General features: G+C 54.0%; 1 protein-coding gene and 2 non-coding genes across 5 annotated transcripts in view; 1 reads left to right on the top strand and 2 right to left on the bottom strand.

Annotated features, from left to right (window-relative positions):
• LOC141986089 (uncharacterized) overlaps window positions 1–25,460 on the bottom strand; it is a 222,138-nt gene that overhangs the window by 14,612 nt on the left and 182,066 nt on the right. The window lies entirely within an intron of this gene.
• On the bottom strand, window positions 13,023–13,094 carry TRNAM-CAU (transfer RNA methionine (anticodon CAU)). Its single transcript has one exon. It is a non-coding gene; the product is annotated as a tRNA-Met (tRNA).
• TRNAN-GUU (transfer RNA asparagine (anticodon GUU)) lies at window positions 14,497–14,570 on the top strand. The gene has a single exon. It is a non-coding gene; the product is annotated as a tRNA-Asn (tRNA).

Raw genomic sequence — 25,460 nt, 5'->3', positions numbered from 1 at the left:
TTCCCCCTTTCTTAAAAATAGCAACTATGTTCGCAATTCTCCAATCAAACGGTACAACCCCTGAGTTGACAGATTCATTACAAATTCTTGCTAATGGGCTTGCAATTTCATGTGCCAGTTCCTTTAATATTCTTGCATGAAGATTATCTGGGCCCCCCGATTTAGTCCCATTAAGCTGTTCGAGTTTCGCTTCTACCTCAGATATGGTAATATCTACCTCCATCTCCTCCTTCCCATTTGTCATGCTACCATTATCCCTAAGATCCACATTAGCCTTATTAAAGACTGAGGCAAAGTATTTGTTTCGATGTTGGGCCATGCCTAGATTATCCTTGACCTCCACTCCATCCTCAGTGCTTAGCGGTCCCACTTCTTTTTTCTTGGTTTTCTTCTTCTTGACATGGCTATAGAACCTTTTACAATTGGTTTTAATTCTCTTTGCCAGGTCCTTCTCACTTTATCCCTTCATATTCTGACCTCAAGAAGGTAGCTTTCCTTGCTGATCCCTCCCATCTTCCACTCCCTGTATGCTTTCTCCTTTTTCTTAATCACCTCTCCGAGATGCTTGCTCATCCAGCTTGGTCTACAACTCCTGCCTATGAATTTTTCCCCCTTTCTTGGGATGCAGGCTTCTGATAGCTCTGCAGCTTTGATTTTAAGTAATCGCAGGCCACCTCTGCCTTTAGATCCCTAAAGTTCTTCAGTCCAATCCACTTGCCTAACTCATTTCCTTCATTTTTCAAAGTCAGCCCTTTTGAAATCAAAAACCCTAGTTGCAGATTTATTTTTTGTTGATCCTTCCGTTCATTTGGAACTGAATTAGCTCATGATCACTCGAACCAAGATTGTCCCCTCCAACCATTTCTTCTAGGAGGTCCTCACTTCTCACCAAAACCAAATCTAGAATGGCACCCCCTCTTGTCAGTTCAGCAACTACTTGATGAAGGAATCCATCAGCTATCGCATCTAGGAACATCTGAGCCTGATTATTATTACTAGCACTCGTCCCCCAGTCTATATCTGGGAGGTTAACGTCTCCCATGATCACGCAGTTTCCATGAGTATTTAGTTCATTAAAAACATTAAAGAGGGCTCGATCCATATCCACATTAGATCCCGGCGGTCTCTAGCACACTCCAAGCACTATCCCAGGGGAGGCTCGAGTAGTTTTCTTCCCCAATGTCATTTTTGCCCAGACGGACTCTGTCTTATCCATTCCATTGCTTCGAATTGCTTTACAGTCTACCTCCTCATTGATAGACAATGCTACTCCACCACCTTTACCTTTATTTTGGTCTTTCCTAAACAGCACATACCCTTCAATACCCGTAGTCCAGTCATGACGACTATTCCACCCTGTTTCTGTTATCCCTAGAATATCTGGTTTCACTTCCTGCACCAGTCGCTCTAGTTCCTCCATTTTGTTACCTAGGCTCCTCGCATTGGTGTACAAACATCTTCATTTTTGCTGTTTGGCCTCGCTCACGTTCTTTACCCAATGAGGCACGGTCATTCTACAGCCAGTAGAAAATATTAGACTGGTGTCCACACTGCCCTTCCTCCTTATAGCCATTCTCCTACCCACGGCTGTATCCTTTCTTACTTTGTTTTCTTCCCTCTCAAGGCTAAAATCCGGCGTGGACATTACCTGGACATCCCCCAACCAACCATCTCCCCCAGATTCCTAGTTCAAAGCTCTCTTAATCAGTTGTGCCAGCCTCTATCCTAGAAGTCTATTTTCTTCCCTACTCAGATGAAGTCCATCCCGAGAGAACTGTCCTCTGTCCAGGAATGCCTCCCAGTGGCCAGACATCCCAAAGCCCTCCTTCTAGCACCATTGCATGAGCCATCTTGTCACGCCTTTGTTGCCCTTCTCCAGGAACAGCAAAATCCCACTACAGATCACCTGAGCCTCGATTTCCTTAAGCGTCTTCCCCAGCCTAGCACAGTCTCCCTTAATCCTTTCCAGCGAGAATCTAGCCGTATCATTTGTTCCCACATGAAGGATAAATAGGGGATTCTTTCCCGCTCCCTTTAGGATCCTTTTCAACCTCACATCTATATCCCATATCTTAGCACCTGGAAGACAGCACACCCTCCTATTCTCTGGATCAGCTCTGGTTACAGGCCTGTCTAGTCTTCTCAGTAAAGAGTCCCCAGTCACGTAGACCTGCCTTTCCACGATGACGATGCTATTCTCCAGTCTATCCCCTGTTCCCTCTGGCTGCAAGTTCTTTCCATTCCTATTCTCCCTTGTAATCCTCTTCAACCCATCCTGTATCCTCGTGGGGCTCATATTTGGTGTAGTCTCCATTGACTCTTCCCCGTTTCCAATAGGACTAGCAGCTCTTCTCTTCTTTCTTGCCCCTCCACCTTCAGTGACTACCTGCTGAGCCCCTTCTTCATTTTCCAACTCTCAGAACTGATTCCTGAGCTCTATTTCTCCTTCACGAGCCCGTCTTTTCCTCTGCCTGGTTCTTCTAGTCACATGCTTCCACTGACCACTTTCCTCACCCAGCTGTCTCTCCTCAGAATTCCTCAGTCCTGCTTCCATCTGCAAGTCTGAGCTTTTCCCTTCAGATACCTCATGTCTTTGCTCCATCAGCTGCTCAAACCCCTTTCTAAACTCAACCAGACTTTCCACCTGCATCTCCAAACCTCAGATCTTCTCCTCCATCAGCTCGAGCAGACGGCATTTCATGCAGACAAAACTCTTACCAGGTCCCCCTCCAGGATCATGGACGTACGGCAGCTTCCACAGCCAGTCATCTGCATTGTGTCTTTCACGACATGAGTCACTCCCACTGCTGCCTCTGTGTCTGTCATCGCCTTTCCACCTAAATCCTGTTCATCTGGGAAACACCCAAACCCCACCCCCCACAGCAACAACAAACCCCCAACAAGCACCACAAGACAAACTCCCCCCCAGACTCCTCTGTTTTCTGGCTCCTGTGCCACGGCCTGACTGGCTGGCTCCCTTCCTAGGATCCCGAGTCAGAGAAGCCCCAGCCCTGAATTAGGGCTCAGCTTCTCCCCCAGCACAAAGCCCCCACAAGCCTCGACACATACACAGAATACCAATACACAACCAAATACCAACACCTTCTCCTCCACACCATTCACAGCTGTTGGTGGGTCTTGGGGAAACTCTAGTGCACCAGTGGGGGCGGGTGTCTGAAGGGGGTGGGTGGGGTGGCAGGGGGCAGAAGGGGGGCCGGGGGCTCTGAGCCGTTCCGCCCAGCCCCGAGCTCCGGAGAGCCCCCGGCTCCGCCCCTGCTGTTCCCCCCCCTGCAGCCTCCGCTCCCGGCGCCGCCAGCCCATGCTCCGGGCAGCGGGGCTACGAGCCCGGCCGGCCCCGGGGCTCTGTGCGGCATGGTCAGGGAGCAGGGAGCGGGGGAGGGGTGGGATAGAGGGCAGGGGAGTTGGGGGGTCAGGGGCTGGGGGTCGGATGGGGTCGGGGCAGTCAGAGGGCGGGGAACACCGGGTTGAATTGGGGGCAGGAGGTCCCGGGGCGGTCAGGGAGAAGCGGTGGTTGGATGGGACAGGGGGTCCAGGGGACAGTCAGGAAGCAGAGCAGGGGGTGGATGGGGCGGTGGGGGACAGTCGGGGGTGGGAGTTCCAGGGGCGGTCAGAGGACAGGGAGAAGGGGTGGTTGGAGGGGGCAGGGGTCCTGGGGGGCAGGCAGGAAGGAGAAGGGGGGTTGGATGGGGTGATGGGGGGCTGTTAGGGGCGGGGGGGGATCTGGGGCCCCTCAGGGAACAGAGGGGTTGGATGGGGCCGGAGGCCCGGGGCGGCCGTCAGGGGGCGAGAAGCGGGGGTCGGATGGGGCGGGGGCGGGGCCATGCCTTGCTGTTTGAGGAGGCACAGCCTCCCCTAACTGTCCCGTACAATTTCTGAAACCCGATCCGGCATCAGACCAAAATTTGCCTGCCTCTGGCTTAGGGCCTGATTTATGCAAAGACCCATTGGGAGTGTGTGAACATTGCCCCATTTCTGAAACTGGAAACAACCCCCTGGGCAGGGCTGGGAAAATACAGCAGAGAACTGGAGCCTGAGACTGCGATGAAATCCTCTCAGGCATTGGCATCATGACAGCAGGATTATCTGGCTGTGTCGACTCTCTCCTCAGGCCCTACACGACCAGCACCCCTAGCCAGAGATGCCTGAGATGACGGGGCGTCCAGGATTTCCAGGTTTATGGATCTTGGGTAGCAGATAGAAGACCCCTGGTCGGGGTTCCAGGGGTGTGTCTGTGCAGATTTGTTCTTGTGCTTTTTCAGGGAGTTTCTTGAGCAGATGGTGCAGTTTCTCTTGGTCACCCTGAGTGGGATCAGAGGGGAATGGGCTGGAGAATGTGGAGTTGGAGAGCTGCCGAGCAGCCTCTTGTTCATATTCCAACCTATTCATGAAGACGACAGCACCTCCTTTGTCAGCCTTTTTGATTCGGATGTCAGAGTTGTTCCTGAGGCTGTGGACGGTGTTGTGTTCTGCACGGCTGAGGTTATGGGCCAAGTGATGCTGCTTTTCGACCACTTCAGCCCGTGCTTGTCGGCTGAAGCACTCGAGTTGAAGTCCAGTCTGCTGTTTCGACCTTCAGGCAGAATCCTTCTTTTTGTTGTGTTGGTAGGAAGGTCTCTGTGGATTAGTGAGTTGTTCAGAGGTGTGTTGGAAATATTCCTTCTGTCGGAGACGTGGAAAGTAGGATTCCAGGTCACCGCAGAACTGTATCATGCTGGTGGGAGTGGAGGGGCAGAAGGAGAGGCCACACAAGACACCCACTTCCTGGACACTACAGTGTTAATAAGTGATGGTCACATAAACACCACCCTATCCTGGACCGCTATACTTACCTACATGCCTCCAGCTTTCGTCCAGACTACATCACATGATCCGTTGTCTACAGCCAAGCTCTAAGATACAACCGCATTTGCTCCAATCCCTCAGACAGTGACAAACATCTCCAGGATCTCTATCAAGCATTCTTCAAACTACAATCCCCACCTGCTGAAAGGAAGGATACCCAGAAGTCACCTACTCCAGGACAGGCCCAACAAAGAAAGGAACAGAACGCCACCAGCCATCAGCTTCAGCCCCCAAGTGAAAGATCGCCAGGGCAGGATCAAGGATCTACAATCTATTCTGAAGCATGATCCCTCAATCTCACAGATCTTGGGAGACAGGCCAGTCCTTGCTTACAGACAGCACACCAACCTGAAGCAAACACTCACCAGCAACCACACAACAAAAACACTAACCCAGGAACCTATCCTTGCAACAAACCCATTGCCAACTCTGTCCACATATCTAGTCTAGGGACACCATCCTCGGACCTAATCACGTCAGCCACACCATCAAATGTGCCCAAATACACTTGTTAGTCTCTAAGGTGCCAGAACTACTCCTCGTTTTCTTTTTGTTTTTTGCTGATACAGACTAACACGGCTCCCACTCTGAACTAAATGATTGCATCTCTCCCCAAAATCGATCTAGAAGCACAAAGAACACCCTGGAGACCAGGCCTTTAAACGTTTGGAAACATCAGAGTTAAGGTGACGTGTACATACTTCGCGCAGTGCTGTTGTGCATGTGTGTTATGATACAGACTCACAAGTGTGGCCTTGGGGTCAATTCCCTGCCCACCACAGCATCAATTTCCTCCAGAGTCCCAAGGGAAGTGGTGCTTCCTCCATCCCTTGATGAGATGCCTTTCTCGAGTCTGCTTTGGTCCAAAACTCGCTACTGCGCCATACAGGAGGCCTGTGATGTGTAGGGGGGCCAGATGAGATGATCTAACAGTCTCTCCTGGCCTTCAAGTCTCCAAATCTCTGCAAAACCGAGTGCGGCACATTGAGCATCCTCTGATGGTTCCACGTGTGGCCTGCGTGAATCCTTGCACGACTACTGAGTGTGTGGGGGTGACCCAGGGGGAGCAACTCAAACACGCACAGGAGCCGGCTCGGGGCAGGACATGAGCCCTGCAGGGCAGGGGTGGGGGTGGCAGTGACATCACAAGGGCCTTTTGCAGCACTCAGCTGATTGGTGAAAGGAGGTTGGGAGGCGGTGACCTCACAGAGAGTCCACGACAACGGCCAGGGAGGACAGGCTGCGGGGCAGGGGGATCTCAGAGACCCCCGGGGCTTTGCTGCAGGGAGTCTCCTTCTTGAGGTGTCTCCTTGAGGACTGAGAGAGAATTCAGGGTCTCGTATGTGAGCGTGAGGTGGAGCCTCTCTGGAGTTTTCTCCTTTCCCACTGCTCATTGAGCGAGAAGACAGACGTCCCCGTGGAGAAGGTAAGAGCCCCAGAGAGGTTTGGTACCGAGGCAGCCTGATCCGCCCGGTGCTGGCCAAATTCTCGGCACGGAAAACAGGAGGTTAAGGTGGGACAATTTTCCCCCAGCTAGGCCTTTGTCCCTTCGAGTCTTTGGGGTTTGACTTTTTTGGTTTCCCTTTTCCTGCTTCCCTCCCTCCACTGGCAAGGAGGGGGCTACTCTGTAGCCCTCATGGTGGGAGGCCTCCCAAAGAGATGGGACAGGAAGCGTGCTCTGAGAGTGATCCTCACCGGTGACCTGAGCCATCCCTGGGCCATCCGGGGAACCCTCAGCCCACCGCCAGCGTCTCCACGCTGATTGGCTGAGCAGGGGGTCTCGTGGCAGGGAGGAGACTCAGGACTTTGTTGTTCTCGTTTAAGGCCCAGCAAATAAGCCAGAACCAATCATCTGCTTGGTGAATTGTTCTCCTTCTCGCTGCTGATTGTCTCTGAGCCGTTCCTGGTTCTCGCTGGTGTTCTCGTGCTTCTAAAACTCTTGCTGAAGAATCAGTGTGAATGGTTGTTGGTCTGCAGCTCATTGAAGGTCCCTTTATTCTGATCATTCAGTGTGTGAAACTCCAGACTCATGGTTCATTTGAAAGTCAGGACACCCGGGTCCTGTTCCCAACTCTATCCCGACAGGTTGTGTGATGGAAGACAAGGCCCTTCACCTTTCTCAGCCTTTGTTTCTCCCTCTGTCAGTTGGGGAGAACAATCCTCTCACACCTGCCTCCCGGTGTGGGGAGGCTGGGGAGCTGTGGGGACCTGTTTGAGAGCGTCACTCGGAGCAGTGTATCGTAGGAGGTGTCCTATTGGGTTGAGTCATTCCAGAGGATGATGTCATGCAGCAGAACCCCGTTTTCCCAACCTGGCGTGAAACAGCTTTGCATGTGAACCGAACCAAGGGCGCACACAGGTCCAGAAGCCGGCGATTTCTCCTTTGGCCGCTAGATGGCACTGCAGGCTCCCACTTCCCCCTTCTCCTGGTCAGCACAATGGGGGTTAGTCTCCCCAAAAAGAACGCCCTTCTCGCTTTGAACGTTCCTTGATGTGCACCCTGTGGACTGTCGGGATACTTGTCCAAAAGTTGCAGGGCTTGTTTCATGGTCTCCACAACGACAATCTTTCTTCCTTTTTAGACGTAACGACCTTTTTGGTCAAGATCCTTGATTATTCAGGGACTTATTCCGTAAGACCCAAAGTATTTGGGACATAAGACTTGTCTGGAAGGGCGCACAGGGCTAAAGTGTTTTTTGCCATAGCAGGTTCCTTGTCGCAAGCATGACATCCATCCCCCTTCCAAACAAGCCCCAAATGAGCTGTTACCAGAATTGCCCTTTACCTTGGGGTACGCCCATTTGTTAGGATTACTCTTCTGGTGGGGGGAGATTCTGCAATTCTGTCAATGTGCTGCTTTTGTCACTTGTGTTTTCCTATGGAGCGCTACTCCTTCCTTCTGCAAGCTCCCTCCCAATGGAGCTACCCTGCAGGACCTCAGTTCCCCAGGGCTGGGGTCTTCCAGCCCCCAAATCTGATGAACGTGAACAGACACACAGGCACACACACATGAAAATAGCATGTCAGAGAAGACTGGGTCATCAGCACTCGCAAGCTGACCCCTGATGTGTCCCGGGACTCAGTCGGATGGATCGAACAGCAATTTAATGCTGGTCCCCTCATATGTCCTTGGACTCAGCGGGCTGGGCTGAGCAACACCTTAATCTGCCACCCTCCTCTACCCCCAGGTTCATCACCTCCCTATCCCCACCTTCACCCCACAACCATTCTGCTCGTAACCCACTTGCTGACAAACCCCCGAGGATTTTTGGGGCTGCAGGGATCTTTAGCTTGGGTACAAGGAGCGTTGCTGCAGAGTGCATGGAGAAGCCAAAAACACCCATGGAGGTGGGGTGGGGGGCTAGTAAACTATAACAGATCACAGGAGGCAGGGTCAGGAGACTATTCCTAGAGAGAGACAGAGGCACAGAAAGAGACAGATGGATCTCAGCACTCCTTGAAGCTGGAATCGATCAGGGTTCCCAGGTGGCCTTGGTAGCTGAGGGACTGGAGCGCTGGAGCCCGGCAGAGCCCCCAGCATAATCAGTCAGGAAAAGCGAATGAGGAGGACTTGTAGCACCTTAGAGACTAACCAATTTATCTGAGCATAAGCTTTCATGGGCTGAAGCCCACTTCATCAGATGCATGCAGGGGAAAATACAGCAGGAAGATATAGATATATCGATACAGAGAAGACGAGAAAATGGGGGTTGCCATAGCAACTCTTAACGAGACCAATCGATGAAGGTGGGCTGTTAGCAGCAGGAGAAACAAAATTTTGTTGTGATAATCAGGCTAATCTGAGGGGACTAAAACTGCAGGGCAGAGAGACCAGTAAGTGTTGGGGGGTCCCGATCCAGTCCCCAGCTTCAAGCCGCCCACCCCCTTAAGGCTGCCATTGCTGGGAGCCCCCTCCATCTGCAACTTCAACTTGTAAAGATTGTAGATAAAACCTGTACAGCTGGGTGCCTTTGTGCAAAAACTTACACACAGGTACATGAAATCCATGCAAAAGAAACCCCAGTGGGTAAAACCAGGGAACAAAAGCCTGAGCAGCCAAAACCCCAGCCAGCTGTTGCTCCCACAAAGAGGGAACTGTTCCAATATCTCATCCTTCACATTTCTCCTAGGAACTACCAGGGGCCGATTGAAAAGTGTGAAAATATTTTTTAAAAGAAAAAACATCCACAACTTGATTCCATTTTATTGACAGCATCATTATTGGTACTCGCCTGGCTTGCCTTCTCTGGCAGAAGAGAGGCAGACAGAGGAGGATGAGGACCACCAGCTGTGCCCCCACAAGACTGGGCTCCGGGCCAATCCTCCAGATATCTGAGACCCACATCCTTTCCCAGATCAACCGCCTTCAAAGTGGACCAGACCCACATCCCTCCCCAGAATGACCATCCGTGACCTGGGCAGCGCAGCCAGCTCAGCAGGAAGGAGAACTCTTGAAACTTTCTTTGGCTTTTCATCTCCCTGTTTTTCCCCTAATTGTTGGGGGCTGAAAATACCTGGCCGTGGGAAGCGAAGAGGCAGGCCCTGGATTCTACCTCTCGGGAGCCCACAGCTCACCCCCAGACGGTCGCCTACGGTCTGGTGACACGCTAGAAGGGCCATTTGCAAGTGGTTCAATTTTCCAGCTCGATTTGGCTGTTGGTTTCTGGCCCAAAATTCGGAGGCTTTGACAGCGTCAGCACTGGGCAAATGTGGCTCATTGCTGGAAGAGTCTGATTCTCACGTCGTCTTCTCCCTTCCGAGGGATCCTCCACGTCTCTCAGCAGCTCCTGGGGTCCCCAGCCGCTGTCACCCCAGCCAGGTGGCAGACTGACGGCAGGGCAAGAAAGCTGACGCTGAACCCTCTTTGCTGTTGGCCTCCGGGACATCGCAATCAGCTTGTGCAGAAACACACACAGACCCCACCCAGAGCACATCGCACGTCACACACACAACACGTCCTGCGTCGCACATCACACACACAAAACATTGCACGCCTCACGTTGCACGTTGCATGTTGCACGTCACACACGCAAACAGAAGACATCGCACCTCACACTTCACATGTGCGTCTTCTTGTTTGCCGTGTTGAGTGTGTGTGTGATGTTGTGTTTGTGGTGTCATGTGACATGGGGTGTGTGTGTGTGTGTGAGATGTGTTTTGCATAGTTTTGGGTGTGTCGTGTTGTGTGTCATGTTATATGTGTTTGTGCCTATCTGTGTGATGTGTTGTGTGTCGTGTTGTGTGTTCGTGTGTGTTTGACGTGTTGTGTGTGTGGTGTGTTTGTGGTGTCATGTGGCGTGTGGGGGTGTGTGTGACATGTTGTATGTCATGTTGTGTGTGTGTTTGTGTCTGTGTGATGTGTTGTGTGTGTGATGTGTTGTGTTTCATGTTGTGCGTGTGTGAGAGACCTGTTTGTGTGTGTGTGATGTGTTGTGTTTGTGACGCATCGTGTGTTTGTTTGTGCAATGTGTTGTGTGTGCGATGTGTGACGTGCAACATGTGTGTGCGACATGCAACGTTTTTGTGTGTAATGTGCGACACGCGACATGTTGTGTGTTCGAAGTGTGGCGTGCAATGCGCGACGTGTGCCGTGCTGAGTGTGCGTGCGACGTGCGACGTGTTGTGTGCTACATTCGACGTGTTGTGTGTGTGCGTGCGACGTGCAATGTTTTGTGTGTGTGCGTGCTACACGCAGCATGCTGTGCATGTGATGTGCGACGTGTGTGTGACGTGCTACACGTGACGTGTTGTGCGTGCGGCATACAATGTGTTGTGTCTGTGTGTGTGACACAAACCACATCACACACAACACGTCTCGTGATACCACAACCACACAACACACACTCAACATGACACACAAAACGGCACACAACTCAACACACAAAAGACAACACACAACACGTCACACAGCACTACACACACACACAACACGAAACACAACACAGCACACACACTCTGAACACAAGACTCTGCACGACACACAGCACACACACAAGACATCACACAGACACACAAACGTGTCTCACACAAACACGTGGGCAAACGTGGCTGGTTGCTGTCAGGGTCTGCGTCTCCCTGCGGGTCCAAGGGCCTGGCTGCAGCTCCCGCCCCAGCCCTCCCCCCGGGGGCGTTTGCTGCTGCCCCTTCCCGTGTCCCGGCCCCTCCGGCCTGGGTGTGTGGCTGGTGGCTGGTCTGTGGAAACGCCTGTGGGATGCGGTTTCCTTCGAGTTCCCAAAGGGTTTGTCGGAGTCGGGCACGAGTCTCCTTTACCGTGCGAGAGATCCCGGCGTCACCTTTCCACCACGTCCTTGCCAAGGCTCCGTGCGCAGCTGAGCCGGGAGGGTTTTTTCACCTGTGTTTTTCTCCACCATCCTGCCTGCAGAGGGAGAGCTGCATTCGGGTCTCACTGTGGTGTGTTGGTCAAGGTGTCGGATTCTCACTCGGGACGGGAGAGAGTGCAGAGAAGACCTTGGAAAGGTGAAGTCGGGGGCAGGACTTTTTCAGGTGCCTGTTTTTGTGGGGGTTTGTTGAATGTTGTTTTTTGCTGAAATGGAGAGAAAGGTTGTTGGCTTTTCGGCCTGAAGGCTTGTTCTGTCCAGCAGCCCAAAGTGCCAGCCTTGTTTCATGTGTTTAATGTTGGACAGTGTTGCCGGCACCCAGTGCCGAGAGGCAAAACAACAGCAGGGGGGAGGGGTTCATTACCCGGTGTGCGTCACCCAAGAATCACAACGGGGTGGAGAAGCAGAAAAGTTTATTTGAAGCTTCAAAAAGGTCCAGGGAGAATAGAATCTCCAATCCTGCACCCAGAGCAGGAAGTTACCCAGGCTTTTATCCATCCTTTCTTCAGCATACTTCTCCAATAGCAAGCTGCCCTAAGTATCCATCTAGCCAGCCAATCCAGTTCCCAGCTAGTTCCCTTGTTTTTTGTATCATTTGTTAACCTATACATAAAGCTGCTTCCTTCAGCATTGTTCTTCCATTTCTGCCCTGTTTGGCCTTGGTTAGTTTCAGGCAGTCTGACTCTGCAACATATTGTTGCAGATCCTCAGCATAACTGCTGCGAGTGCCTCCAGGCGGGAGGCCAAGGACACTTGGGCCTAGTGCGAGGGGGCTTCATCGACACTCGTGCTCTTCCATCCCCTCGAGTTACCTAGTGGCCATGCCCAGTGTCCCCAACACCAACACTCTGCCCCAGCCCGGAGCCCCCTCCTTCACCGAGCTCCCTCCCAGAGCCTGCAGCCCTCACTCCCCGACACTCTGCCCGACACGTGCAGGCTGCTAGGCAGCAGCTTTGGTAACAGCACATCAGTCTCTAGGTGTCTCTGTGGTGCAAGGGGTCAGTGCGTTCGGCTGTTAACCGAAAAGATGGTGGGTCGAGCCCACCCCGGGAGGACGATAAGCCTGGGCTACTTCCTTGCTCCTCAAGACCTGCTGGGAGCCTTAAAGGCCCTTTTTTGCCACCTCAAAACCATCCCTCTTGGCCTCAGTGGTTTCAGCTGGTGGCCCTCAGAGTGCGCTGGATGCGACCCAGAATCCCATCTCCGAGCAGCCATGCCAGGGGCTCAGGCTTAATCCTCAAGGCCAAGTGCAAAACCTTCAGCCGGGAACATTTCACTCCCTTCCCACCCGAGCAGCAAGGGAGAAACGGACGAGACGCGCCAGCTAGAAGACGCCTCCCTCCCACTTCCCTGTTGGCTGAGCAAAGCTCTTGGCCTGCCTCATGGCTCGTCAGGGAAGCGCGGCCATGCTGCCCCAACCTGAGTCCCGGCCGCAGCCTGGCCTGCCCCGGCTGACGGAGTGCAGAGCCCCGCGAGTCAATGGCAGGTCGAGTCGGAAGCCTCGGCTCTTTCCCTAGACAGCCACAAAGAGCTGCCCAGAGCTGCCCAGCATCCCGAGAGCCTCCCTCGTGTTCCCCTGCAGCAGCCGCCTGCCGGTGCGGGTGGGAGAAGGGGATGAGGAAGCACGGCTGTCTCAGGCTGGGACAGGAGCCCTCACCACATGCAGGCCTCTTGCCTTCAGCCCAGGCAGCCAGAGGTGCTGGGGAGCTCCCTGGCAGGCCCCCGCCTCAGCCACCTCTGGCCTCATGGCCTAGGGTCTTGGCGCTTTGCTGGTTACTGCCTCGCATGAAGACCCAGAGCAAAAAGAAACAAGTGCATCCCTAGCAGAGGATGGTTTCGATCCACCGACCTCTGGGTTATGGGCCCAGCACGCTGCCGCTGCGCCACTCTGCTGGGTCTTCACCCACAGCCCCCAGCATCTGGATTTAGGGGCAGATTAACCTTTTGTGGGCCCTGGTGCCAAACATATTTGTGGGCCCCTATGTCGTCATTGTGGGCTCCGAGCATGGGCCTGGTGTGGCAGGGCCATTGGTGCCCTAATGTTCCCGGTACTGAATCTAAGAGACATTTTTCATGTTGATCACACACCTCTACATGACTATCTGCATTGCCATACATAGCTCCATCAGCCCCCAGTTCTTCTCATTCAGCTCTACCCATGTGGGTTTACCAGTGTCCACAGTGAGCAGATCTTTCAGAGAGATCAGGGAAGCTCCCCACAGATTTATCTCCTTCCTCATTCAGACCTTCTATAGCCACGTCTCCAGTGCCACCCCATGTCACAGGTCACTGTGTGTGGTCCCACTCTCAGCTCAAAGATCCAAAGCCAGCAGATACCTGATCAGTTCTGACAAATCCCCTCCCCAGCGCCCATCCTGACATTGGAGCAAGCCTCTTGCAAACACCATTTCCCCAAAGTGAGGACTGAGCCCTTGGGAATCTGAAGACACCAGCCTTTCTCCCTCTGCTCCCATCTACATGCTAGTCTACTGCCTGGTCACCACCACCTCTCCCTATGCTTGTTTCCTTTCTACTTTGGACATGCTCCCCAACCCGCTGGGACTATTCTCCCACTGCAAGCCTCACCTGCTTCCTCTTTCCCTGCTCCCCTTGACATTCCTTTCCTATGGGTGATCTCTGTTCCTTGAGGTTAATTCCAGTTTCTTTATCTGCTCTAGCTTTAGGGCTCCCAATAGTCACAGAGCCACGTGCAGCTTCTCTGACTATAGCCATGGGGCCAATTGTCTGAGGCCAGCCTGAGATAGCCGCAGCTACTAGTCAAGGGAGGGGTGGCAATTCCAAGGCTGAGCATGCTTGAACCTAGCAACGGCAGCATCAGGGCCTCTAAATCCTCAGCACTGGTCCTAGGCAGCTGCAGACTCTGCAGTTAAGGGCTTCCCTCCTCTAGGCCATGGCTTTAAGTAGCTGAGATGCCCATCACCTGCAGCAGAGGCCACCAATTCCCACGCACCCCTCAGCTGCCATGTAGTCATGCAGAAAGTGCAGCCTGGATGATTTGGGAGGCTGGGGTAAAAGGAAGTTCCCATCCCTGAGCAGCAGCACTGCAACAAGCTCACATGTCCCCCTCCACTGTGGGACCAGGACCACTTCTGCAGCGCTGCGAGAGGGGAGGAAGCGAGTGTTATGGGCCCCGTCTGAGCTTGGGCCTGGCACGGTGGAGCCATTGGTGCCACGGTGAATCCGGTCCTGTCCGGACTAGCTCCTTGCAAGCTCTAGCGTGGGCAGCAGATCTGCAGGCTGCACAGCCTGGGTGACAGCAGACAGGTCTCTAGGTGTCTCTGTGGCGCAATGGGTCAGCGCGTTCGGCTGTTAACCGAGAGGATGGTGGTTCGAGCCCACCCAGGGACGCTAGTAACCTCGTGCTATTTCCTTGCTCCTCAAGATGTGCTGGGAGCCTCAAAGGCCCCTTTTTGCCACCTCAAAGCCATCCCTCTTGGCCTCAGGGGGTTCAGCTGGTTGCCCGAAGAGTGCGCTGGATGCGAGTCAGAAACCCATCTCCCTGCAGCCACGCCGGGCACTCGAGCTTCATCCTCAAGGTCGAGGGCTAAACCTTCAGCCAGGAATGTTTGGTCACTTCCTGCCTCCACCAAGCAGCAAGGGAGAAACGGACGAGACGTGCCAGCTCGAGGACGCCTTCCTCCCACTTCCCTGTTGGCTGCGCAAAGCTCTTGGCCTGTCTCATGGCTCACCAGGGAAGCGCGGCCATGCTGAGTCCCGGCCGCAGCCTGGCCCGCCCCGGCTGATGGAGTGCAGAGCCCCGCGAGTCAACGGCAGGTTGAGTCCGGGCCGCATAACCCGCCCTTTTCGTGCTCCGGGGCTGGGGAGGCTGGGGCCGCACAGCCCACTCTGGGGCTGGGGGGAAGCCTCGGGGCACAAGCCTCCGGCGGGAGCTGGCTGGTGCAGTGGAACCCAGGGCGTCTCTAGAAGAGCTTTTGGAGCTGACCTGGGGAAACACCTTTAATAACAGCCAGCTCACGTTTCAACTGACTTTTTAAAACCATTTTTATCACACTAACTAACCCTTGAATCCTAGTGTCACCCCCCATAAAATGGCTTCAGCCTTGTATTTTACCCAGGGTAAAAATAAACATCCCTTCAAATACAATGGAGTGGAGATCAATCCCTTTTCAGAGTTAACGCACATGAAAGAACCATGTTACGTTTCATCCCTTACGTCCTGGTCCCATCGCCTTTCCCTCCTCTCCGTTACAAGTTGTGGTATTTTGCACAGAAACTTTATTTCCTCAGAGAGACCTGGGAACAAGGCCTGCCTGCTACACGGTACCAGATAAACACCTGTAATAGGAGACAGCTGTCCCCCTGTCAGCAAATCATCTCCCACCTTCAGAGATGCAGGTGGGGGGAAAGCAGCAGCCTCTCCCTGCAGCGTCCAGCTGTTGCTCCTGGAAGCACTGCCTTGGTGTTTGCTGGCGCTACCAGCAGGGGATCGGCGTCATGTACCTCCCAGCCCCTTGGGGCTCCAGGCAGCGCATCTGCAGGCATGTGGGGCTGGGGGTGTTCTTGACGGGGTAGGAACCTTCAACTCTGCAGGCAGCTGGTGAGTTCCCAACTCACCTACCAGGGGGCTGAGAGCCTCTGGGGGAAGACTTTGGGCTCCAGCTTGCCAGGGCTCCAGGAGTGGGCTTGGGGTTTCAGGCCCCTCCCTCCCTCGTGTCAGCCCCACGGCTCTGGGCTTTAGCCTACCCACCTCCAGCCATCCCCAGCTCCAGCCACAGGGCTTCAGCAGAGGGTTCTGGGCTTCAATCCAGGCTTCAATCCAGGAAGTTTTTGGAAAATGTAGGGGACAATTTCCTGGTGCAAGTGCTGGAGGAGCCAACTGGGGGAGAGCTTTTCTTGACCTGCTGCTCACAAACCGGGAAGAATTAGTAGGGGAAGCAAAAGTGGATGGGAATCTGGGAGGCAGTGACCATGAGTTGGTTGAGTTCAGGATCCTGACCCAGGGAAGAAAGATAAGCAGCAGAATACAGACCCTGGACTTCAGGAAAGCAGGCTTCAACTCCCTGAGGGAACTGATGGGTAGGATCCCCTGGGGGAATAACATGAGGGGGAAAGGAGTCCAGGAGAGCTTTCTGTATTTCAAAGAATCCCTATTGAGGATAGAGGGACAAACCATCGCGATGTGTTGAAAGAATAGTAAATATGGCAGGCGACCAGCTTGGCTTAACAGTGAAACCCTTGCGGATCTTAAACATAAAAAAGAAGCTTACAAGAAGTGGAAGATTGGACAAATGACCAGGGAAGAGTATAAAAATGTTGCTCAGGCATGTAGGAATGAAATCAGGAGGGCCAAATCGCACCTGGAGCTGCAACTAGCAAGAGATGTTAAGAGTAACAAGAAGGGTTTCTTCAGGTATGTTAGCAACAAGAAGAAAGCCAAGGAAAGTGTGGGCCCCTTACTGAATGAGGGAGGCAACCTAGTGACAGAGGCTGTGGAAAAAGCTAATGTACTCAATGCTTTTTTTGCCTCTGTCTTCACGAACAAGGTCAGCTCTCAGACTGCTGCACTGGGCAGCACAGCATGGGGAGTAGGTGACCAGCCCTCTGTGGAGAAAGAAGTGGTTAGGGACTATTTAGAAAAGCTGGACATGCACAAGTCCATGGGGCCGGATGTGCTGCATCCGAGAGTGCTAAAGGAGTTGGCGGCTGTGATTGCAGAGCCATTGGCCATTATCTTTGAAAACTCATGGCGATTGGGGGAAGTCCTGGACGACTGGAAAAAGGCTAATGTAGTGCCCATCTTTAAAAAAGGGAAGAAGGAGGATCCTGGGAACTACAGGCCAGTCAGCCTCACCTCAGTCCCCAGAAAAATAATGGAGCAGGTCCTCAAGGAATCAATCCTGAAGCACTTACACAAGAGGAAAGTGATCAGGAACAGTCAGCATGGGTTCACCAAGGGAAGGTCATGCCTGACTAATCTAATCGCCTTCTAAGATGAGATTACTGATTCTGTGGATGAAGGGAAAGCAGTGGATGTATTGTTTCTTGACTTTAGCAAAGCTTTTGACACGGTTTCCCACAGTATTCTTGTCAGCAAGTTAAAGAAGTATGGGCTGGATGAATGCACTATAAGGTGGGTAGAAAGTTGGCTAGATTGTGGGGCTCAACGGGTAGTGATCAATGGCTCCATGTCTAGATGGCAGCCGGTATCAAGTGGAGTGCCCCAAGGGTCGGTCCTGGGGCCAGTTTTGTTCAATATCTTTATAAATGATCTGGAGGATGGTGTGGATTGCACTCTCAGCAAATTTGTGGATGATACTAAACTAGGAGGAGTGGTAGATACGGTGGCAGGTAGGGATAGGATACAGAGGGACCTAGACAAATTGGAGGATTGGGCCAAAAGAAATCTGATGAGGTTCAAGAAGGATAAGTGCAGGGTCCTGCACTTAGGACGGAAGAACCCAATGCACAGCTACAGACTAGGGACCGAATGGCTAGGCAGCAGTTCTGCGGAAAAGGACCTAGGGGTGACAGTGGACGAGAAGCTGGATATGAGTCAGCAGTGTGCCCTTGTTGCCAAGAAGACCAATGGCATTTTGGGATGTATAAGTAGGGGCATAGCCAGCAGATCGAGAGACATGATCGTTCTCCTCTATTCGACATTGGTGAAGCCTCATCTGGAGTACTGTGTCCAGTTTTGGGCCCCAAACTACAAGAAGGATGTGAAAAAATGGGAGAGCGTCCAGCGAAGGGCAACAAAAATGATTAGGGGTCTGGAACACATGACTTATGAGGAGAGGCTGAGGGAACTGGGATTGTTTAGTCTGCAGAAGAGAAGAATGAGGGGGGATTTGATAGCTGCTTTCAACTGCCTGAGAGGTGGTTCCAAAGAGGATGGTTCTAGACTATTCTCAGTGGTAGAAAATGACTGGACAAGGATTAATGGTCTCAAGTTTCAGTGGGGGAGGTTTAGGTTGGATATTAGGAAAAACTTTTTCACTAGGAGGGTGGTGAAACACTGGAATGCGTTACCTAGGGAGGTGGTAGCATCTCCTGCCTTAGAAGTTTTTAAGGTCAGGCTTGACAAAGCCCTGGCTGGAATGATTTAATTGGGGATTGGTCCTGTTTTGAGCAGGAGGTTGGACTAGATGACCTCCTGAGGTCCCTTCCAACCCTGATATTCTATGATTCTATGATTCTATGATTCAGCCCATGGGCTATGGCTTCAGACTTCAACCCCCGGGGCAGTGGAGCTCCGGCTTGGAAAAATTGCCACAGTTGCCACCAGCAAAAGTTGGTGGCCGCACTCTGAGGCCACCAAAAAAATGGTGATGGAACCCCTGCTCCAGAGCGCGGAGGGGCAGAAGCTGAGGCCAGCGGGCAGCCTGGGCTGGGCAGATGCTCAGAGCAGAGCCCCAAAGGGCTGTCCTGTCTCCCTCCTCAGCAGCCAACCATCAATCCCCCGACCCATGAGACAGCAGCCCGGGGCTAAGGGCAGCACCCACTGGGGATTTCTCATTTTGCTCCCACTGGGGTGAGCAGGGACCTGGGGGTGTTTCTAGCACAGCCGTTGGAACTGAAGTGGGGAACCAGCCTTTTATAACAGGCAGCTCAAGAATGGCATCAGATGAGCAGACTATTGCTTTAACTACTAGGCCACCTTGCCTGATGAATGGACACTTATATCCTTGTTTCTAAGGTCTCTGCTTCCTGCAACCTTTTCCCCAAGTTCATTGGCTGGCTGGGCACGGGAGGGTCTGTACTATTTGAAAAGACCAAGTGCCAGGGACAAAACACTCCAATCCCGCCTGGTGCGGGGAGCCGGGTTTGCTCTTCAAATTCTGTCGTTCGTAAATGTCCAGGTCTGGGAATGTCCCACAGAAGCATTTCTAATGGGCAGCTGGCTGCAGAGCAGTTAAACTTCACAGAGCTCCTGTGGAGGACAGATGGGAATTAGAAATATTTTGAGGATCGTTTGGGAAATTAGCCTTTGCTGACAAAGTTTGTCTCTGTTCCTATTTCACTTTCTGGTGTTATGCAGAGGGATCTTTGGAATATTTTTGCGAGCTTAATAACTATCTCCGAAACTTTATTTACTCAAACTTCAAAATTGGTGTCACCTGATTTTTGCATCGCCCTGTGAAAAAACAGCGGACACGTGGGGCTTTCTACAGGGCGTCATGATGCTAAAGTTGGGGAATTCAATCTCTGTACTTGTGTGTGTGTGGGGGGGTTGCTTCTCCACAGCTGACTCAGAGCTTCCAGCCTCGGGCTGCCCCTGCCTCACTGCCAGGCACACCGGGCTGTTAGCTGCACCCACTGTCCTTGCCAGGGGTCCCTGCTGAACCCTGCGGGTGACTCTGCAGGTGGAGAAGGTGCTGTGTAGCGATGTAGAGCAGGTGCAGGAAGGAGCCGGGGTCACTATTCAAATTCTGAATTGCAGAATTTTCCAAAGTTGGGAATGTCCAGAACCAATTCTAACAGGAAGACGAATGCAGAGCAGTTACACTGGAGGGGCCCAGACCTGCAGTGGGGCACAGTGGAAATTAACAATGGGAAGATCATTTGTTAAATTAGTCGTCACTGACAAGATTTGTCTCTGTTTCTATTTCAAGTTATGGTGTTATTTAGACGAATCGGTACATATTTTTACTGTAGTAATTAAACCCTTAACTTTATTTAATCAAGCCAAAAACTTAGTATCACTTATTTTTTTCTCTGTCCTAGCAGGAATGAATTGAATTTTGTGACTTTCTCAAAAGTGCAGAGAGCTTAAATTTGGGGAATTCAGTCTCCGTGTTTGTGAGTTGATGTTTTCCTCTCACAGTTCAGTGCTTGCATGGAAATCCTAAGAGGGATCTAAGGGCTGGTGCACGCTGGGCACTTAACTGGCAGAGCTACGTCTCTCAGGGTGTGAAAAATCCACACCCCCAAACCAACACAGTTAAGCTGACCTAAGCCCTGGTTAGATAGAGCTAAATAGAAGGAAAAATTGTTCCGTCAATTTAACTATTGCAGGGATGGGAAAACCCCTCAAGTCTCTGTAGTGACTGTCTACCTAAGGTGCTAGAGAAGTGTCAGAGCAGAGTTTTAAGTGTAGACAGCCTAAGAGGCCAGCTCTGGCTCCAGCTCACACTGTGGATGCTCAGGCTCTAAGACTGCAGTAATAATAACAGCCCAGTGCTTCCATAGTTGGCAGGATTTGAACCTGCGCGGGGCGACCCCGATGGATTTCTGGTCGATCGCCTTAACCACTCGGCTCCAACTATTTGATGTACGGCTCTTCCACTACACTATGATTCAGTTCTCACAGAATTGTCACTTCAGATTGTTTGCTCAGACCAGCTTCCCCGGCACACTCGCGGCTGCTCATTAGTGTAAGTGTGCCCATGGGTGAACAGGGAGAATTCCTGCCCATTTCCCTTCCGGCTGGAGCACGATGAGAGTGTGTTTTTGTTAACGACATTGCTGTAGATCAGTGTTCATTCCCCACGTTGACAAGCAGACAGTCCCTTTCCGATTCAAATCTCCAGCACATCATTCCAATAGCAGGGGTCAGGTTTTCTCTGGGGCATGGAAACTTTTCAGGGGGTTGGTGCATGAACTCAGCCTGGCATTCCATCCTTGATTTTGCATGGACTAATAACAGCAGCATAAAGAAAGAGCCGAGCAATTTCTCCCCGACAGGGACGTAAGTAGCCACTTCCCTCTGTCTGACCATTGCCATTGCAGGAGAGAAGGGTTCACTGGAATTGAATGCCCTGGCTCAGACAAGAGACACAGGGAGGTTTTGCTGTTCATGGATCTGTGCAAAGGAAATTGTGTCTCTGTGTGAAATTGAGGTGGGAAATGAAACATCCACATGGTGGCCCAATGCCCTACGGAATGTGGGTGAAGGGCTCAGGCTGAGAAATGATTTAACAGGGGTTTGTTTCAATTTATTGCCCTGATTAAAAACTATGGCTAAAAGGCGGCCATTGCTGTTAGTACTGGTACCTGTGTAGGACACCCCGGTGGGTGTCAAGTCCATGGCCTTAACCAGGGGTAGTCGATTCTTTTTATCAAGGTCCAAATTTCTTGGACAGGGGACAGTCAAGGTCTAGACTCCAGAGAAAACAATACACTGAGGTAATAAGAAGTATATAAAAAGATTTTGCTGTGGGCATAGCTATGATGTGTTGTGTTTCACTCTATATCTGGGGCCACCGCCTTTCCCTTTAGCCTTGCGGTTGACCAAGGGTAAAACGAAACATCTCTTCAGATACCAGGGAGTGTTTGTGTTCTTTCCTGTGAGCTACACAGAGGTTTGATGTTGCTGCTTTCAATCCTCCGGCTCTGGCGGTATAAGGAACAATTCAGGCTGTCACTGAACTGAAGGCAGGAGATCATTTTTTGACCGGGAGAGGGACACCTCCTCTTAAAGTTGTTTGTCTGCCTGGCAGCCCTGGTTCCCAGGTCTCTCCTGAGGGAAGAAAGTTTCTATGCAAAATACCAAAACTTTTAAGGGAGAGGAGGGAAAGGTGATGGCCACACGATGGGGCCAGTATGAACCACAATTTGGTGCTTTCACATGGGATGACTCTGAACATTGACTGATCTCCACTCCCTTGGATTTGAAGAGATGTTTACTTTTGGAATTTTTGAACTGCAAGGCTGAAGCAATTATATCTGAGATGTCAAACTCCCAGCCTCCGGGCCTTTTGCGGCCCGCGAGCCTCCCCAATGTGGCCCGCAGGGCTCCAGCAGTTTTGGAGCTGGGTCTCACCCTTGGCCCCACCAGGGAACCCCAGACGCTCCCCCTCCCCACTCCAGGGGCCCTGGCAGCACAGCGGAGCTGAGCGGCATCTTCCTGCTCGCTCCAGTGGCTGCTGGCCCCTCAGTGCCGCCCCGGGGCAGGGGGGAGGGCTGTGCCTGCACGTGCTGCCCCTCCCCAACTGCCTCTGTGGCTAATGGGGCTCTGTGGGGGTGGTGCTTATGGCCAACACGGCGCAGAGGCCCCCCCCCCACCTTGGAGCCCCAGGTAAGCACTGCATCTCCATCCCCCTTCCAGAGCCTGCATCCCCACCCCACATACCCCCCTCGCATCCCCAACTCTCTCCCAGAGCCTGCATCACATCCCCCAGCCTCCAAACTCCCTCCCAGAGCCTGCACCCCCTTCCTCCGCACACCCCCTGAGCCTCCAAACTCCCTCCCAGAGCCTGCACCCCTACCCCCTCCTCCTGCACCCCCACCCCCTGCCCCAGTCCGGAGCCTGCACCCAGGACCCAAACTGCATCCCAGAGCCTGCACCCCAGACCCCCTTCTCCCACCCAAACTGCCTCCCAGAGCCCAACCTCTCAGCCCTTCTGCACCCAAAGTCCCCTCCAGAGCCCGCACCCCAGTCGCCTAGCCCAGACCTCTTCTCCCACCCAAACTCCCTCCCAGAGCCTTAGGCAGGTCGGGGGCAGAGTTTTTGGGGGGTGGAGTTTTGGGGAGCGGGTTCTGGGTGGCATGAGTGACATTATTGGCCCACTGGGAGAATTTGAGGATTGGCACTGGCCCTAAGGTAAAGTGAGTTTGAGACCCTGCTTTAAGGGATTGGAGCAATGCTGGGGAGATGGAAGGGCACAGAGCTGGGGAGCAGTGTGTGCTCCAAGGAAAGTTGTTGTTGTGCTCTGGTGACACAGGGCAGGTGTGGGGATCTTGTAAGCCGTGGGGTTTGTGTAGAGATAAAGTTTATTAACCCCCAGGTTCAAAGCCGTTCCTGCTCTGGGCTATACAGGGCAGTCTTTATTGAGAGTGTAGCTCACTGGTTGAATACTTGCCTGCAGGGCAATGGGTTCCTAGTTCAAATCCAAGCGCTTCCCTTTAAAAACTTTTTCAACTGAAAATCGATTTCTGGACCCATCTCCATTGTGTTCAGGAGTCCGCTGAATGGGGATGCTTGAAATGAATATAAACACTCAGCAGTTCCCCTTGCGAATGTAGAAAACCCAGCAGAGCTGTCCAGCAGCTGAAATCCACTCCAGTCCTCTCGTCTCCAAGAGGGACACTCTGTATTTGGGGCATGTGTGACACCTCTGGGACGATGACACGTGAAAAAATGCTGGATTCAATGACAGCTGAGACCACAGGAGGGGAAGGTGAATGGCAGCACCGCACAGGGTCATAACACTCAGATCCGGGGCTTCACTGTCACTACCCCTGTGTTTGCCCTCATTTATATCCTAAGAAACACACCCTTCCCCCTCCCCCACACACTGTCACACCCAACCTTTTCCCCTGGAGCCCACCCCAACCCTGCCCTACCCCTCTCCCACACACACACGGCATGGGACACAGCCTCTCCGTGACTCACCCAGGTCGGGACTTGCCTCTGCATCGCCCCAACAGGGGAGCAGAAAGCCTAAAGGGCCACAGGAGACAGATGAAGATCGGCCGGAATAGAAAAGTCTTCCCTTTGCTTCTTCAGAGTCTCGTTAACCTCACCCAGGAGAAGATCCAGCACCGGGTGGGCTCAAAGCACCAACCTTCCCCTCAGCAGCGGAAGGTGGGAACCAGCTCGATCACACAGAAGGAGGCTCCCCACCTCTGCTCCTGCTGTCCTGCAGCCTTTCATATGGATTTGTTTTAGTAATGCAACCCCCGCCAACCCATCCATCTATGACCTAAAGAGACAAGTCCCTAAATGTGGGCTCCAGTGGTGCAATGGCTTAGTGCACAGGACTTATAGAGCAATGCTGCAGTTGTGAGTTGAAACCCCAGCTAGAGGACTGGTTTTCCCTTCACCTGCCATCGCCCACCTGTCTCCCGCGTCACCCCTTCCCCCGCCGTCGCCCGCCCGTCTCCCTCGTCGCCCCTTCCCCGGCCGTCGCCCGCCTGTCTCCCGCGTCGCCCCTTCCCCCGCCATCGCCCGCCTGTCTCCCACGTCGCCCTTTCCCCTCCCGTCGCCCGCCTGTCTCCCGCGTCGCCCCTTCCCCCGCCGTTGCCCGCCTGTCTCCCACGTCGCCCCTTCCCCCGCAATCGATCGCCTGTCTCCCGTGTCACCCCTTCCCCCGCCGTCGCCCGCCTGTCTCCCGTGTCGCCCCTTCCCCTGCCATCACCCGCCTGTCTCCCGTGTCGCCCCTTCCCCCGCCATCGCCCACCTGTCTCCCGCGTCGCCCATTCCCCCGCCATCACCCGCCTGTCTCCCGCGTCGCCCCTTCCCCTGCCATCACCCGCCTGTCTCCCGCCTCGCCCTTCCACCGCCATCACCCGCCTGTCTCCCGCGTCGCCCTTTCCCCTCCCGTCGCCCGCCTGTCTCCCGTGTCGCCCCTTCCCCTGCCGTCGCCCGCCTGTCTCCAGCGTCGCCCCTTCCCCCGCCGTTGCCCGCCTGTCTCCCGTGTCGCCCCTTCTCCCGCCTTCGCCCGCCTGTCTCCCACGTCGCCCCTTCCCCCGCCGTCGCCCGCCTGTCTCCCGCGTTGCCCCTTCCCCCGCCGTCGCCCGCCTGTCTCCAGCGTCGCCCCTTCCCCTGCCGTCCCTCGCCTGTCTCCCGCGTCGCCCCTTCCCCCGCCGTCGCCCGCCTGTCTTCCGCGTCAACCATTCCCCTGCCCTCGCCCGCCCGTCTCCCGCGTCGCCCCTTCCCCCGCCATCGCCCGCCTGTCTCCCACGTCGCCCCTTCCCCCGCCATCACCCGCCTGTCTCCCGCTTCGCCCCTTCCCCCGCCGTCGCCCGCCTGTCTCTCGCGTCGCCCCTTTCCCCGCCGTCGCCCGCCTGTCTCCCGCGTCGCCCCTTCCCCTGCCGTCGCCCGCCTGTCTCCAGCGTCGCCCCTTCCCCGCCGTCGCCCGCCTGTCTCCCGCATCGCCCCTTCCCCCGCCGTCGCCCCCCTATCTCCAGCGTCGCCCCTTCCCCTCCCGTCGCCCGCCTGTCTCCCGCGTCGCCCCTTCCCCCGCCGTCGCCCGCCTGTCTTCCGCGTTGCCCCTTCTCCCGCCTTCGCCCGCCTGTCTCCCGCATCGACCCTTCCCCCGCCGTCGCCCGCCTGTCTCCCGCGTCGCCCCTTCCCCCGCCGTCGCCCGCCTGTCTCCAGCGTCGCCCCTTCCCCTGCCGTCCCTCGCCTGTCTCCCACGTCGCCCCTTCCCCCGCCGTCGCGTGCCTGTCTCCCACGTCGCCCCTTCCCCCGCCATCACCCGCCTGTCTCCCGCTTCGCCCCTTCCCCCGCCGTCGCCCGCCTGTCTCCAGCGTCGCCCCTTCCCCGCCGTCGCCCGCCCGTCTCCCGCATCGCCCCTTCCCCCGCCGTCGCCTGCCTGTCTCCCACGTCGCCAC

Source organism: Natator depressus, chromosome 4, assembly GCF_965152275.1.
Source record: "Natator depressus isolate rNatDep1 chromosome 4, rNatDep2.hap1, whole genome shotgun sequence".
Classification (NCBI taxonomy): domain Eukaryota; kingdom Metazoa; phylum Chordata; order Testudines; family Cheloniidae; genus Natator; species Natator depressus.
This window is presented reverse-complemented; position numbering and strand designations above follow the sequence as displayed.